This window comes from Lutra lutra, chromosome 8 (assembly GCF_902655055.1).
Source record: "Lutra lutra chromosome 8, mLutLut1.2, whole genome shotgun sequence".
In the NCBI taxonomy this organism is placed as follows: Eukaryota; Metazoa; Chordata; class Mammalia; order Carnivora; family Mustelidae; genus Lutra; species Lutra lutra.
Genome location: NC_062285.1, coordinates 5936483 through 5953439, shown reverse-complemented (window position 1 = coordinate 5953439; position 16957 = coordinate 5936483).

The window sequence follows — 16957 nt, the reverse complement described above, 5'->3', positions numbered from 1 at the left end:
AACTTTGAAGAACTTTTTAAAAATCAAAAATGGTTTTTCTATTCAAGCAGAAGGAAAGATGTGGCACCCCAGCCTGCTTCTCCAAATTAGGGTTCTGGAAAACCTTTCACCAGCGTGAATCCCTGACTCCTAAGAAAATGTTTTTAGATTCCAACTAGCAGTCCTGTTACTCCTGTACTCCTACGCCACGATCCAGGCTGACTGGGATGAACACAACCAAGTCCTATATTGGAAATGGCCTCTGATAAATTTGATGCTCATATGAATTTTCCAAGTTATTGGTGTGAGATGGTGGTGTAATAATAACTGTGGTGTATATACATTTTGAGTTGGGGGAAAAAAGAGCAGAATATGGTTTTTGTGGTTTGCAATGCTCAGAAGCATTAAACAGGCTGCTGGGGGATAACACCTGTGGGGAGCCCTTCCGTGGGATGTCCGGATGTTTCACTCGGAGCCCCATGACACGTGACAGCAGAGTTCAACTCCACGGGTAAGCAAATTAGGGGTGGAAATTTTGCTATTTTTTTTCTTAATATCATAATCTGCAGCAACTTTTGTTGGTTATTTTCCATAATAATAGCTGCTAGCTACACTCTTGGGAGTGTTTAAAGGTTAAAATAACTCCATTTTCCAGCAAATTTTCTTTATTTAAAAATATCTTTTTCAAATGTGAGAATCACATGATAATCAGAAAAATGGAGCCATTAAAATTATGTTTTCATAGAACCCTTAGTAGTATATGAGAGTGCTCTTAACATGTTAGGAAAAACCATAGAAAAATACAAAAATATACTAAGAGTGTCATGTCAAATAGCTTGTTTTACTACTGTTTGTAAAAAGAAAAACCATCTTCTCATCACAAGGAAAGGAATTTTGTGACTACGTGTGGTAAAGAATGTTAACTAGATCTAGTGTGGTGAACATTTCACAGGACAGACAAATAGGAAATCATGTTGTACACCTGAAACTAACATAATATTATTGTCAGACCTCAATAAAAAATGAATAATAAATAAAAACCCCATAGCTGTATGTAGAAAAAGACTGAAATAAATACTTCACAGTGCTAAAAAAATAAAAGAAAAATAGATTTATTTTGAAGAAAAAAGTTACATGAAATTGGAAAATTCAGAAAAGCATAAGGAAGGAAGATTTATATTTCCATCATTCTGAGAAAATCCCTGTAAACCTTTGGTGTAATCTATTTTCTAGCATTGTTCCTATTTGATTTCTCTCTGTGTGTCCCTGTCTAGATCATACCACATCTGTAATTGTGTACTCTATTTTCCCCATTTAACCTTATAGCATCAATATTTCCTCTGCCATAAGAAAATTCATAACATTCTTTCATATAGATTTATAGAAGATTCTATCATAGGTGGACATTCTCTGTTTTACTGTACTTTTTCTAATTTTTTATTAACTTAAAATAATGATGCAATGAACGTTCTGCTACTTGAGTTTCCTGCACACTGCCATTTTCCTGGAGTAAGTGTGAAAGAGTAACAAAGACGTCGTGTCCTTCAAGGTATCCAGTGTCTCTTTCTTCTATGTGAACAGCAGGCATTTCCACAGAGGAAGACCAAAACCATAAAAAGGAAATGGAGTCAGAGTCTCAGTTTTTAAGTTTTCAAAGTCATGGCCGAGACCTTTGTTTTGAACATCTGTAGTTTTGGTTTTCAAGAGCAGCCTTTTTGAGACAGGAACCTTTTTGTTGTTGGTTTTGCATTCATAGGGTCAAAGCTTGAGAGGATCGAGGCATAGCTCTCAGACTATACATAAAATACTGGAATAGGGGTTCTTAGCCTAGTGTTTGTGTATAGAACAACGTTTCAATATAATTTTTGCCCACTGTAACCCTACGTATTTTATTTTATGCATTTAAAACACTTTCTGAAAAAGGGGACATAGGATTCATCAGACCACTAAACGGGGACCCATAACACAAAGATGGGTAAGGGCTCCTGGTGATAAAGACCAGACAATGTCCCCCGCAGAGCGAGGTAAACGACTTGTACTGAGGGAGGCATATAGCTCAGAAGCGATATAGGCAGGTTCTGGTGATGTGTCTTGGAGAAAGGGACTTCCTCCATGGGGTGTGTCTGTGTGTGTGCCGCGGCGGGCCCTACCCACCCCCCACAACTGAGAATGGTAATGGAGAAGAGCCAAGTGCCCTATGGAACCTGAGCTAGACTTAGTGCTTCCTACACAGACTGGCCTGAGCACAGCCTCATGGAGTCCTGGCATTCCAGAAGGACAAGAGTCCATCCACACCTCCTGCCTCAAGGAGACAAAACAGAGCTGTTGAGATGATCTGGGTCACAGGTGTGCAGGATTACATCACATGGGATCGCCAGATGCCAGAGCAGAAGTGTAGCCTGTCTGTGGACTGGGAGACGGTGCTCTACCAGCTCAGCTGATGCCACTGCGGAGGGAGAGAAAGACCTGGAGACCTGACTGCTCAGAAGATTTCAGCTCAAGTCAAAGTGGAAGATGCTGATTGAGATCAATGGAAAAGTAGCAGGGGATGGCCTTGAAGATCCAGGACCATGTCCAAGCAACCTTCTCCCAAAGTCAGGTGCATCTTACCTTCCCCATCCCTTCCCAGATGTGAAATGTGTTGCCAGGGGAATAGAGCAGGAGTGGCTCTAGGGTCAATGAGTTTAAGTCCAAAATGCCTGAAAAGCAGACATGACAGGTTTTAATGGAAATTGGATCATATTTTCCGACTTCAGGAGGTATAGGAACTTGAGATAGATACTTAGTCATAGAAAAATCAAAGAGGTGTTGGGGTTTGTGGTTATTATATCCTTGTACTCTTCAATTTCATTGATTGGTGAAAATATCATATACTTAGTAAAGGTCTTGAAATGTCTTAATTCTGAGTCAAACGGTAAAAATGTTATGAAGACTCTTTATGTGGGCTTTTAATTTCTTTCCAGAAAAGCTCTGCTAATTATTCTTCCAAGCCACAAGTTCAATAGTGCTGGGTATTACAGTTATTTAGATATTTTCCAATTTGATTTTTAAAAGCAGATTTAACTGGGCTACTATTTTATAATTTCGAATCATTTGTCTTGTTTATGAACTGTATTTTCATGTACTTTGTTCATTTTATGTTGAAGAGTGTTAGTTCTTTGTCTATCGGTTTGAAGAGAATTTTCACATTTCATTTTTTTAATTTTATTTTTTTTGAATTTTCACGTTTTAAAGACACTAGCTTTCCCTATCATATTTGTTAGAAATATTTCCCTCACTTGAATTTTCATTATGAAGTGACTTTACCTGCCCACGCTACGTGTTTTGGAGAATTAACTCTGTTCATTTGTCTTTGGCCTTGTTTCTATCGGCTCTGATTTTCCATAGTCTTGCCCATATATTTTTGTTAACTACAGCTTCATTTAAAACTATTCATTCCATCATTTCTACTGCATATTTAATGCATCTAAAATTTATCTTGGTGTGTCTTGTGTGGTGGAAGTTGGGAAATCTAAGTTTTTCGAACCTCTAATTTTATTGGGCATGCTTGGTAAATAATTTCTTAATTCAGTTCTCAGTTATTTTACAAATGTTTATTGAAGACCTACTAGGTGCAAAGCACTGTGCTGGGCTCTGATCGCATAGTAACAAAAATTAAAACTTAAAAAAAATCTGTCTTTCAGGAGCTTATAGCTTGGCAGGGAAGATAAATATTAAGTAAATAAATACATATTTGTGAACTGTAATTTGGGCTGTGAAATTGAAGAAAAAGGTCAATAGAGGGTAATAGGAGAACTCAACTTTGGGGGTTCCGGGGGGTTTCTTTAAGAGAGCGACACCTGAGTCTCCCGTCTCATAAGCTCATTCCATTCAAACATTAAATTCTGTTTCACGGCCGTCTATTCTGTACCATTGAGCTGCTGGCTTAAACCAGGATGACCCTCCTCGAAATAATCAAGCTTTAATATGTGTTCTAATATTCGAGCAAATCCTTCCTTGATACAATTTTTGATTTTTTTTGGTTTGGGGGGGTGGTTGTCCTGGAAACGCTCAAGCCCACCGTCCCAAGACAAAGTCTATGTTTTCACCACATGTCAATCATAACCATGAAGCAAAACCAAAAAGAAGCCAGCTGCCCAGATAGCGAGAGAGCTGTTTCAAAGCTTAATGAAGGTTTGATGTCGGGGTAGAGAGGTGTTTAATCCCTCAGTTAAAACTGCACTTGGGATTTCTCTCCCCTGAGCAGTGGTGAGGTGCCCCACCTCTGCCTTCCTGTGCACCTGTCACACCGCCCCTCCCGCCAGCTGTAGGATGGCTGCTCTGCTCCCATTCCCCACCACTTGCATCTGGCCTTGTCTTCCTGTTCTGCAGAATCATTGTTTCGTTCTTTTCCAGATAATGCCAGCAGGTTTTCAACCAGTTCCAGAAACAAGAGCCTCCCGTTCCTTGGGGAAGCCTCCCTCAGAGAGCTCTAAAGCTAACAGCCACACAAATTCTCAGAGAGGAAATTCTGGATGTTCCTACTTTTTAATAAGGTGCTTTTTTTTAGAATGGAAGAATGGTCATGAAGCAAGGACTGCAGGGTGTCCTTCCAATATCCACCAATATTCTTCCTCAGTAGCAAAGCCCTATTTTTACCTGGGGCATCAACACACCTTACGTCCCAGCTTCTGCTGCAACCAGACATCATGGGACCTCCTTCTGGCCCAGACACATGAGTACAACTTCTTCATCAGAGGATTATTTAATGGGAGACAGGGTGCTTCACAGATGCTAGCAGGAAACCACCACAATCATCACGGACCGCTCTCTTTGATGTGTACATAAACTTTTGTGTATGTAGAACGCTCTAACTTTGAGTTTCAGTAAGGACATGGAACCCCATCTCACGTGGATAGACCAGTGGCATGCATTGATCTCTGCTCCTAAAAGAAAAATCACTAGGGCAGGACACAGGGCTTTCCAGAGGAGAAGTACTGGTTGTTTTCATAATGGTTTTTGGAACAACAATCACAAAGGTAATGCCATTACATTCTTAATAGCGCTATTCTTTGCTTTTGGCGTACTCAAGGCTCTGATGGAGAGCAGTTAGATTTTTTAATTGAGTGCCTATCCGTTTAAGTATTCATATTAAATATTCTATATTAAATATACGAATAGTAACCTGAGCAGAGAGTTCTCCTTTTATTACAAGACCTCAACATAGAGAGCAAAGAGGATGTACTTCAAGGCAGGGTGGCAGTCTTCCCGTGTTCCCCTGTCACCACTCAGATTCATCTTCCAGACTTTCAACTACTAGACATCCTTCTGAACTGTTAGATGCGTAAAGACGAAGGTCCAAACCCTGTAAGCCTAGCATTCAGACACAATGAAGCCCTATCTTCAGCCTCCATTCCTGATATCCTGCACACAAGATTAAGACCAATTTGGGGCATCTGGGTGGCTCGGTCGGTTAAGCATCTGCCTTCAGCTCAGGTCATGATCCCAGGGTCCTGGGATTGAGTTCTGCATTCAGCTCTCTGCCCAGTGGAGAGCCTCCTTCTCCCTCACACTTTGCTGCCCCCCGCCCCGTTTGTGCTCTGTCTCAAATAAGTAAATAAAATATTTTTTGAAAAGATTAAGACTAAGTGGACTACTCACCATAATATACTTTCACGTTTACTTGGCTTCTACTGTCGTATTAACCTGAAACTCTCTTGTCTCCAGCACCCACCTATCTACTCTCCGTCCGTCTGCTCATTCATATATACGTACGCTTCACATACTTATTGAGTGTTGGCTGTGCATCAGACAAACATTGTTATAGGCCTCAAGATTATCCTACCACAGGAGTTGGGGTCCCAGTCTCTAACAAAATTCCACGTATCACCTCCTTCCCTAAAAGCTTAGCTCAAATGTCTAGGAAGCATCATTCCCTGACCTCCTTACCTTCCTCTCAAGATTTCCCTAGTAACTGTTGGCCTTTGCATTTGCATATACATTTTAGATTCAGCTAATCAATTTACAAGCAGACACACATGCCGTCTCCTGGCACAGCAAAGACTACAGATGAATTTAGGAAGAGTTACTCTTTTATAATGCACACCTTCCAATTCATGAATGTCTTATGTCCTTCCGCTTACCAAGGTCTTTAATTGCTCTTAGAAAAAAATGCTTTGTAATTTCCAGCATTTGAATCTCACATATTTTTTTAAAAGATTTTATTTATTCAAGAGAGAGCGAGAGTAAGAGAGCTCACAGAGGGAGACGAAGAGGGAGAAGCAGAGTCACTGCCGAGCAGGGAGCCCGATGCATGGCTGGATCCCAGGACCCTGAGATGCTTGACTGCCTGAGCCACCCAGGTGCCCCTGAATCGCATATATTTTTAAAAGATTTACTCTTAAGTATTTGCTGTGTCTTGACACTCCCGCAAATGATATGACTGTAGGATTTCATTTTCTTTTGCTGCAGGTTCATACAAATAAGAGTTGGTTTTCTAGACAGGCCTGAAACCCATTTGAGGCTGGAGTATCAGAAATGAAGCAAATACTAGAGGTCTTCTGTAATCTCTGCCCGAAGAACAACCAGAAGGTTATTCCCAGAACTGAAGGAATGCAGAAATAAACCGTAAAAAAACTGTTTACTTGGGTAGATCTGAAAGGAGAGGGCAAACTGAGACACTAGAGTTTACCTGAGCCCTGTGCTTGGTAACCCTCTTGACCCTGCCCTTGGTCTGCTCAAGCCACGCTCAGGGACCACTGGCAGGTCCAGCCAGCCCCTCACCCAGAACCCGGAGCAGAGACTGATCCAAAGTGAATGTGAGGGCGAGCTCTCACTACGTTACTGCTAGAAGTAATTTTCCTGACCTGATAGGCAGGCAAGGTTTCTCTCTCAGAATTCCTCGCGCATCATTTCTAGTGTCGAACATTCTCGCCAAGCAGGGGAAGACGGCTCCTTGATGAATCAAATCCAAGGGACTGGAACATTCCTATTCGAAGCGGGTCTGGTGTCTGGCTTTAAAGAGCAATGTTCCTACAGCCATATATCGCTCCAGAAGCATCAGGACCCTCTGCTTTTATTTCTCAAGGCTTTTTAATCATATGCTGAGTCTCTCCATGGGAGGGAAGTGTTTCGTCTTAGGATGTTTTAACTCTGCAATGACATGGGCCGTGTTTCTGCGAGGGTGGGAACCATCCCAACTGCGGTTTCTGGACGATGCAAGGCAATTGCTCCTTCACCGGCTGGACTCTTGGCAGTCTCAGCATCGACAAGCGTCTTTTCATCGTGGCCAACGCAGCTGTGGAATGCGACCGGTTGGAGACTCAAGAGTGATCACTCATCTGGGACTTAATTTGGAGGGACTCTCGAAGGACAACAGATTGTGGACTGAGCTTTTTTTTTTTTTTTTTTTTTTTTTTTTTTTTTAAATGAGGTTGGAAAGAAAAGGGAAGAAGATGGGGGAAGCTGTGAAACGCTTCTTGAAGTTTTGGGGGGTAAGGTGGAAGTTTTCCAGGGCCCTTTTTTTATTTCCCTAAATTCTGCCGCTTGTTCCCATGTTAAATCTTGTGTAAGACTTCCTCCTCCGTTAAAAAAGCCTGGCATGAAAAATAATTCATATTCATAGAGTCGACTCTGATGAAAATAATCCCTAGGGCTTCACCGCGCTGCATCCTGAATTAAAATGCTTTAGACGTTCAGGGTTTGGGCTCGTCTATCTCCTGGGAAGCCATTCATGACTTATGCATATCAGGTTCTTTTCCAAATTCTGCTCTTTTGCTCTGGTAAATAAATGAAGAAAGCCAGTTGAGAAACATCTGGAAGCCTTTAAAAACCAGGAGAGATTCTCATCGGGGTGAGATGGTTTAGTGCAATGCTGCTTGCTTTCGGAGCCAAGGGCCGTAGGACCTCTCTGGGCTGTTTCTATTACTTGAATTTTATAATACTATGAATATCTAACCAACAACCCCCCAGGGGGTAGATTTCAAAATTGGACATTATGTGAAAAAAATTCAATTAATTTTTTTTTTTTTTTTGATGTAGTAGAAAAGCCCTGAGCTAGGATTTTAAAAATCTGGCTTCTTGTCCCAGCTTTGCCCCTAATTAGATGAGTGACTTTGGGTAATCACGTAGCCTTTCCGGGCCTCAGCTTTATTACCTGTAAATGAGGGTCACTTGATAGTACCCAACGTCCCTTTGGATTAGCTCCCTGCCCCTGCAAAGTCTTTACTTCTTTTCTTTCCCCTTCCCTGCCTACTCCCCGTGCATCGACTAGTCCTCATCCCAATGGATGCCTTGATCCAGCCTTTCCTCCGGCCAGCTGTGTGAACGTAGGCAAGTTATTTAACCTTTCTGTTCTCTGAAAAAAAGAGATTAGTAATGTTGTCTGTCTCATAGAGTTGCCAGGATTAAATGATTAATATCTGGCCAGCACTTGGCTCAGAGTAACAAGGAGATGAACGTTAGCCAATAGTCCTCATGTCCCAGAGACCGAATTCGTTTCCTTAGGAGTATAGCTGATGCACTTTATTGCCGGATGAAAAAGGATAGAGTTGAAATAATTCTTATTAGGAGTGGTCACCACTTGTTGAGAAAAATAAATAAACCTATTGGATTATTGACCCCATTTTTCGTGCCTCGTCTCGCACTGTTTATCCAAGGGCTCTGTAGGGTCACACGGACGTGACTATTTCTCCCCGTTATTCTTCCACCATCCTTGTGTGAAAACACGACGGGTCACAGGGGCTCTTTTCAATTCAGAGACCTTGACTAGTACGCACCTGTCTCCGGCTCTTGAAGGCCCACGTTACGGGATGGAATTACCAACGTTCAGCTACAGTCAGAAGTCTATATATATTCCAAGTGAAATACTAGGAAGACTAGGACTAGGTGATGCAGTTTTAGGGATGTAGATTAAGAACTTTTTCCCGGCATGATTACATACTGTAAAAAGCCCAGCACTTCAGTGTACACTTGTATGAGTTTTGACAAATGTGACCCTTGTGTGCCTAGTTCCCCCATCAATACAGACAGCAACAACCTGAGAAAGCTCCTTCGTGGCCCTTTCCAGTCAACGGCCATCCTCAGTCAGCAGCAGCTATTACTCTGATTCCTCATGGATGAATTTTGCCCGTTCTCGAACTTCACGTAAACACACTCTGATGTGTCTGGTTTCCATCATGGAGCACGGCGTCTCTGAGATACACCCCGATGTTGCCTGCGTCGATAACTCATTTCTTTTTAGTGCTAAGGAGTTAGTGTACTGGTGTAGGCACATACTACTGGTTTGTTTATTCCTTTTTCTGCAGATGGCCATTGGGACGAATTTCCTGCTTCAGTGTTATGAATAAAACTGCACTGACTATAGGGAATGTCTGTGGAAGTGAAATGGCTTCTTTTCCTGAACTGTTATGTTTTCTGTTGTGTAATTATATGTTCCAACCAATGAAAGATTTAGAAGTTTATCTCACGGTCCAGTCAAAGTTTCCTGCCTTCATGAGGAAGCTAAGCCCTTTCCCTCCATTACCAATGTCTCTTTCTTTTGGGGACTGCTCTTGCATGTCCCTTGGATAAACCCATCCTCTGCTCAGGGCATTCTTTAGCAGACTTCTCGGGTGTCCTGAAGTCTGAGGTCTGGGGAGACTTCATCTGGGGAGAATAATGCATCAGCACAAACACCCATCTCTGTTTTGAGAACAAGAAGGACCAGAAAGTTTGGCTTACGCAAGACAGGTCACATCCTTCCTCTTCAGAAACAGGCAACTATGATACCATATACTTTAATCTTAGCCCTCATTCCTAGCTTCATCCTCTTTAAGATGTCTTCCTTACAATTCCCTGCAGCAACTAGACAACCCTATGGCACTTGTGGTGCCTCTCCCTTCCCCTGTACCCAACACAGTTGTTTGTTCAACGATCATCAAATCCTTACTGAGCACTACTGTGTGCCTCAGAATTCTTCACATCATGCTCCAAGAATTAGCCCATGAGATTCATATAAAAAACAGAAACTCTGTTGGCCATTCTGGGCCCCCGGAGGGTTGGTACACTGCACTGCTGTGGGCTTTCTCTTTTATTTTTTTCTTTCTATAAAAAGAACTGAGTGGTCAGTGAGGGCCAGAGCTGGTACAACTCCCCTACATTTGGGTCACCCCCACTGTTATATTTGACTCCTCTCTTTTCCTGGAGAGAGAAAGTATGGGTTTTTCACCAATTTGCCTTAGCAGTAGGGTAACATGTGTCTTACCTTAGGGAGAGTGGCAAGGTACACCAAAAGAGCAAAAAAACTCTCTTCTTCAAAGTATTCTTGGAATGTCTGAGATGTCAATTATAATCACTTCCTTTTTAGATGGTTACATCTTAGAAACTTTTCTTCCAGGAAGAAAAGCCAAAACCCATATACAAAAAGCGTATATCTTTCTACATGACCCTAAAATAATGTTCCAGAATTGTCAGATCCCACCAGATCACTCAAGAGTCAGCCTGTATCCTTCTCTCCCCCACGCCTTCATTCTGTGGCTCATAGTGTGGCTGCCCAGGGACTTTCAGAACCTCAGGCCTTCAAGGGTCCTGGAGAATGACACCCACTTCCTGGATGTACCAGCCAGAAGAGTGAGCCCTCAGTGAGATGTGTCAAGTCCCAACAGACCAGATATAGAACTTCAAGATTTCACTTGCACTCCCACAGTACATTCTTTGAACCAATATTGATTTACCTCAAAATTAAAGAAAATTAAAAGAAAAGATATTCTTACTTCTTTATAGCAATTAATATAACAAGAAACATATATTTGGCCTTGGTCTTCATTCTTGGCAGAGAGCTCTTAAAACCCTTGGGATTTCCTAACTGATATCAGCAGTAAAGATGGTAGAAGCATCTTTTGTTTTTTACAACAAACCCCTTTGACCACACCAGCATTTCTTCTAGGGGGAGAATTTTGGAAAGCCCCAAGAATCAGGGAGCTGGTTGCCAGAGGATCCGGCCATATGTTTAGAGGGTTGGCAATTTCTGCCCCACCCCACTACCTCCAGGAAGGAGAGACGGGCTGGAGATTGGCTTGTGTACCAATGGTCAATGATTTAATCAATCAGGCATATGTAAGGAAGCCTCCATAAAATTCTTAAATGAAAGGGTGCAGAGCTTCCACGTTGGTGACGACACGGCCGTGCCGGAATGGTGGCACTCTGAAGCTTCGCCCCTACCCCATGCTTTGCCCTGTTCATCTCTTCTATCTACCTCTTCTTGAGTTTTACCCTTCTTTTATAAACCCATAACCTAGTATGAAAACTGTTTTCCTGAGTTCTGTGAGCCATTGCAGCAAATTATCAAATCTGAGGAAGGAGCCATGGAAAGCTTTTTCCAGCCGGTAGTGTAAAAGCCGGAGGTGGCAACCTGGACTTGCATTGGTGTCTGAAAGGGGGTGGGGTGCAGTCTGGAGGGCCTGAGCCCTTAACCCGTGGAGTCTGTTAGCTAATCCCATGTGGATAGTGTCAGGAATTCAAATGAATTGTGGGACACACAGTGAGTGTCCACCAAGACCTAGAGAATCGCTCGTGGAAAAACGCACACCTTGGAGCACAGAAGGATTCTGAATGTAGAGGGAAAAGAATCAGTGAGTTTGTCATTCTTGCCTCCTGGAGACAATAGACAATGCAGTTCTGTTCTCCCTACTCCCTTGGCTCTCTCAGAGGCCTTCAAGACTCAGTGGGCTGGAACTCCTGGACCTCGAGTGCTCACAAGTAAAGACCATCCCGGTCAGCGGCTCCCTTTTTTGAGGACCACCTTCAGGATCTGAGCAGGGTCTCTATCTGCTGCTTAACTGAGGGCCAAAACCTGCTGTGGCACCCCTGTTTCCAATAAAGCGTCTTCTAATTTAAACTCAGCAAACCATCAGTAGCTCTTCACTACTCACTTAAAGAACAGTCAATTTATTACCCTCTGCAAGTATGATACGCCTGAGCAAACTGGCAACGCCAACCAATGCTCCCTGATTATTCCCTGCACCAACTTATAAACTGGAAAGGCAGAGACACCCTGACTTGCCTAGGATGACCTGGGTTTCCTCTGACAATAAGGTCCTCTAAAGAGAAAAGATTTGCCATCATGGAATTAAGGGCAGAAATGGCTCTAAACAATGAATATTTTTTCAATTTCTTATCCTAGGAAGTGATTTACATGGTCAAGGGATGAATGTAAGTTAAAAATCTGGCATCGAGGCTAACGTGTCTCTCCTCTTGTTTTCCTAGGATCACCTCTGCTTGTTAAGAGACAAGCCTGGGAAAGGTACCAGCACTTGGGTTAACTGGACGTCGGGCTCTGCCTCACCTTTCTCAATGAGCAGTGGATGCCTTACAAAGGTGGCGATCGCTGGTGGGGCTCTTCAGCAAACCATGGTCATGCCTTCCCTGGTGCTTCCCCTGGAGTGAGAGAAGGACCCAAACTCGAAACACTCTGTTCCTTTAGGCTTCTCTGAGGAGGGCCATGGCAGCTGTGGCTTGGGACCGTGCCCAGAGCTTGGAGACAGTCCTGCTGTATGTGTGCATTTCAGAAGAAATTAAGTTACAACAGATTCTGGAAGAGTCAGCAAAGAAATAAAAGCACAGCAATACTGATTTTTTTTTTCGTCGTTTTGTTTTTATTGGGCGGTGATGGGCAGTACTAGGTTTTGCCTTCCCTTAGGCATTGAAGCCCGATTTCACTACTTCTGAGCTTTACTGTAGGATATGAAACTAAAACCATTGAACAAAGATGATAGCTTTGTCCATCATCATCTCAAAATTGTGGAAGCTTCTACTTACAGCATTTCTGATTTCTCAGCAGTGAGGTTCACAGCTTATGAACAGTATCAGCAGCTAAAAATGGCCGCGAAATGCTGTCTATCCCCCTTTCCCATCCATGGACTCCCATGTGTCTTAGGAGGTCTCTCAAAATAGGAGCCTTCAAAGCAGGGCAACTTTGAGATTCGAGTATGAACTTGTCTTGTTGGAGATAAGCGGTTGAATCGTCCATCAGGGAAGAGATTGAACACCTGGATATCCTGAAAACCAATGGCTTTGTTCAAGCCTCAATCCAGTTAAAAATGATGTAAAACTCTCTTTTTATCCAACACACTAAATTCTCACCGTCGTGCCCCGACATGAAGGATAATGACCCACTCAGAGTCCAGTAACTTGGGACACGCCCTCTGCCAGGACGCCAACATGCCAGGTTTAGTTAGCGTTCAACTGTTCTTTGTGTATTCATTCAACAAACATTTTTGGGACGTACAGAATGTTCAGTGTTGAGAGCGCAGAGATGATAAGGTACGGCTCTGATCCTTGCTGGCCAGCTTACCTGGCTATGATTTAAGGAGATATGTTTCATTCATTCGTCGTTCGTTCATCTGTTTACTAAGCCACTGTTTCCTAAGGGCCAATTCTGTGCTAGCTTCTGGCATCTGCCCTGCTTTGACTTTGCTGAGGGGGTGATGGACCAGAGGTGAAGGGTTCAGGGCAACCAAGGGCATCTGAGAGAGGTTAGTGCTTGATGTTCATCCCTGAGAGAGGAGCCATTCTCAGAAACGAAATCCAACGAAAGAACAGAAACGTTTAAAAGGGATTTTAGCTAGTGATGCCTTAGGGGGTACGATCTAACTTTCTGCTCTGTTTTCCTAAGGAAATGTCAACCAAATCTGAATGTTCGCCAATACTTTAGAACCATATTTGTTTTTTGCACTGCTCAGTCTGACTTAAGGCAGGTGCAGGGAGAACCGGTAAGCCTCCGAGCACCATCTATTACAGAGATAAAAGGCAGAATCAGAGAAGCAATAGATATCCTCTGGAAACAATTCAGCACTGGGGCAGCCAGCCTGATACATTTTATATGTTCTCTCTGTATCTTCTCTATCTCTCTATATTTATCCTTTCTCAGCCCAGGCCTGTCACCTGCATTCCTCTCTTAGCAAAGTGAAATCACAGTGGTTACAATAATCCAGCGTGGGGCCCGCCTTAAGAAACAGGCTTAACTCACAGCCATACCAACCTGATATTGGATGATAGATAGATAGATAGATAGATAAAATCAATAGGATGTTATATATAATATGTATGTTAGATATATATTATACACTTTATTTTTCTAGAAGACCCTAATAGGAGGTGGAGAAGGGAGTCACCAACCACTGATGTTCGTAAAACTATTCTGCAAAACAGAAAGCACCAACTAACAGGGCGACTTTAAACAGTGTTAATAAACTTATGTAATCATATTACAACATACATGCATTTCAAATCATGGTGTTATACACCTCAAACTAATACATTCTTATATGTCAATTGTGTTTCAATAAAATCAGAAAAAGTAAAAATAAATAAAAAGAGTTAAGTGAGTTCCAGCATAACTGTTTAAATGGGGGGGGGGGTACTAAAATGAGTACAATCTAAAAGTTTTGTTGTCTAAATGGGTAGGCTTCCATAATTGGGGAAATTCCAAAATAAGTAATACTTTATTCCTTGACAGCCCCAGACAAATGATGCACTTACATCGATTTTGAATTGTAGGTTCAGGAAATGGGGGGGACTTCCTGGGTACGTGTTTTCTAGCAGAGAAGCGAGTGTGGTCATAAGTGTGGGCAGTAGTTCTCACCGGCCAGTAGGTGATTCCCCCCGCCCTCGCCGTCCCTCGCTGCAGTGGAGCCGAAGCTGTCGTTCTCTGTCACCCTCTGCACACCTCATCTCCTTCCCTCAGTGATGGAGAAAAACACAGACCCCTGGATGTTACAGCCTGGTAGGGGGGAGGGAAATGCAAAAACGATCTTTATTAAATAATAGTAAATACAAATGACATTGAACTTGTATTTTTTGAGCAACCACAGTATTTGGCACCTGCAAGGAGGATCTCAAGCTTTTCTCCTTGTTTGTGAGGTTGGTATACTGATTAAAACCGCTAGATGCTTTTAATGATTGGGGGGAGGCAGACAGACACGATGTCAGCGAGCCGCTGCCCACCTAGTGGGTGGGCTCCAGGTGTGACCGAGTGCCATTCTTAGATGTGTCTCCATTACTGTTAAAGGGACTACAGTTCCTGTTGCCTGTTCTCTCTAAAGCTTCTCACGTGAGCCTATTTGCAAGAATCTAGGTGTTTTCCTGTTCTCTCTTGATGCTGAATTTCAGAAGATGCTGGCAGAAGATGACAGCAGCTTAGCAGAATAGCTTCCTTCTGAGGACAGCCCGTTGGGGCTCAGAAGTCCCCCTAACCTGAAGACAGTGCAATTATTCTGTGCCATCTCTCAACAAAGAAAGGGGGAGAGGAAAAATGGTTGGAAGCACGACCTGTGGGGTTAGTTGAAGACTTGCTTCTCCTAATCCAACCCTAGGGGACTTGAACAATTTTATGACTTGTCCCATAACTTCCATGGAGAGCGATGAGCTCTCCAGTTGTGGCTACCTGTTGAACAGGTATTTCCTTGCTCACATTCCCTCTCATGAGTGGTCTCAGCTCCTGTGGTGCTCAACAGCCAAAGGAGGGAGGGAAGAGTGTTATTACCAGGACATCTGGGGGGAGGCAGACAATCTCTGTGGAATTCAGGTCACTTCCAGAGACCCTGGCCTCAAGGGCCTTTAGGCAGATGGGGTTCCATGGAAAGAGGGTTATGCAGGCAAATCATTAACCACAGGAGAATGTTCTGCAGGGAAGCAGTAACATGGGTTAGATACTTTCTGTATACAAAGGATGAAAGGAAGGGTGAACCAGAAACCTCAGTGGGAATCCTGTCCAGACACTTTACCCCACGGAAAAGTCTATCGTCACTGAAGAAAACCAGGCAGAAACTGATGGTGAAAACATGCAAAGGAGACAATCTTCTCTGGAATTTGATGCAGAGATCGCATATCCTTAACTCTGGGTTCTGAGGCCATTTCTTTCCCAATTTTCTTCTCTGGAGCCCTTTTCAAACCTATAGGGGTACTTGAAGATTTGCCCCTCTTATAATCTGAGCTTCATGATGACAGAAACATGTTGCTTCTGTTCATTGCTACACCTCCCGGTCAGAACGGGGCACTCAGGGGACACGGGAGGGTTACATAAGTGAATGAATGAATGAATGAATGAGGGAGGGAGTGAGCAACGGCTCCGGTGATGCTGATGTTGTCTGACCACCCTTCTCAGAGCCACCGTCATGCTGGGTGTTGTACTAAACAATTTTAGATACCATCTCTTTTAACGACACTTGAAAAATGGATATTGTTACCAAAGACCTGGTGGCCAGCCAGCAGAGGGGCTCAGCCATTGCGCCCCTGGCCCAGAGCCCAGCGCCCAGGACAGAACATCTCCATCTCATTTCCCGGGCTGCAGTTCCCACCAGAACCATACACATCCAGAGATTTCTCAACATCTGCTGTGGCCCACAGCACTCGACACCGACCAGCATCACTTACCACACCTTCCTTGGAGGAAAGGCACAAAATGACCATGGAGATCATTTCAGTACCTTCCTGGGCTGGGCGCCACGGCCTCATCTGATAGCTGGCCAAAGAGGCAGAAGAACGTGGGAGGAAGAAGCCAGCGAGTGGTTAGGTCAGTGCTCTATTTATCTGGTTTGTCTCTTTGTCCCTTATCTCTCACCCGCCTTCCTGTTCATCTTTCTCGCCATCGATCTGTCTTGTTCTCTTTCTTCACTACAGCCCAGCTACCTGCTTATCCGTCTGTCACAGCGTTTCTGGGCAAGAGGATGAAGAGCACTAGGTCTGTAAACGTGCTCCTTCCTCTGTCAAGGCCTGGATGGAAAACCCGCTTCTCCCTCATTTGTGTGACAACACATCAGCTCATCCACTCAGTATCTATGCACAGGGTTAGCCAGGGTTCAGAAATAAAATGTAAAATTACTCGTCTGCTCTTTCCTCTTGGGGAGCTGTGTGGCTCGGGGCCAGCTCCCTCACATTTTCTCTCTTTGGTCGATCATTTGAGTCGAAGAAACTGCCTGCCTGCTTCTTGGAGTCCTGGGTCTCCCAGGCATCACAGTGCAGT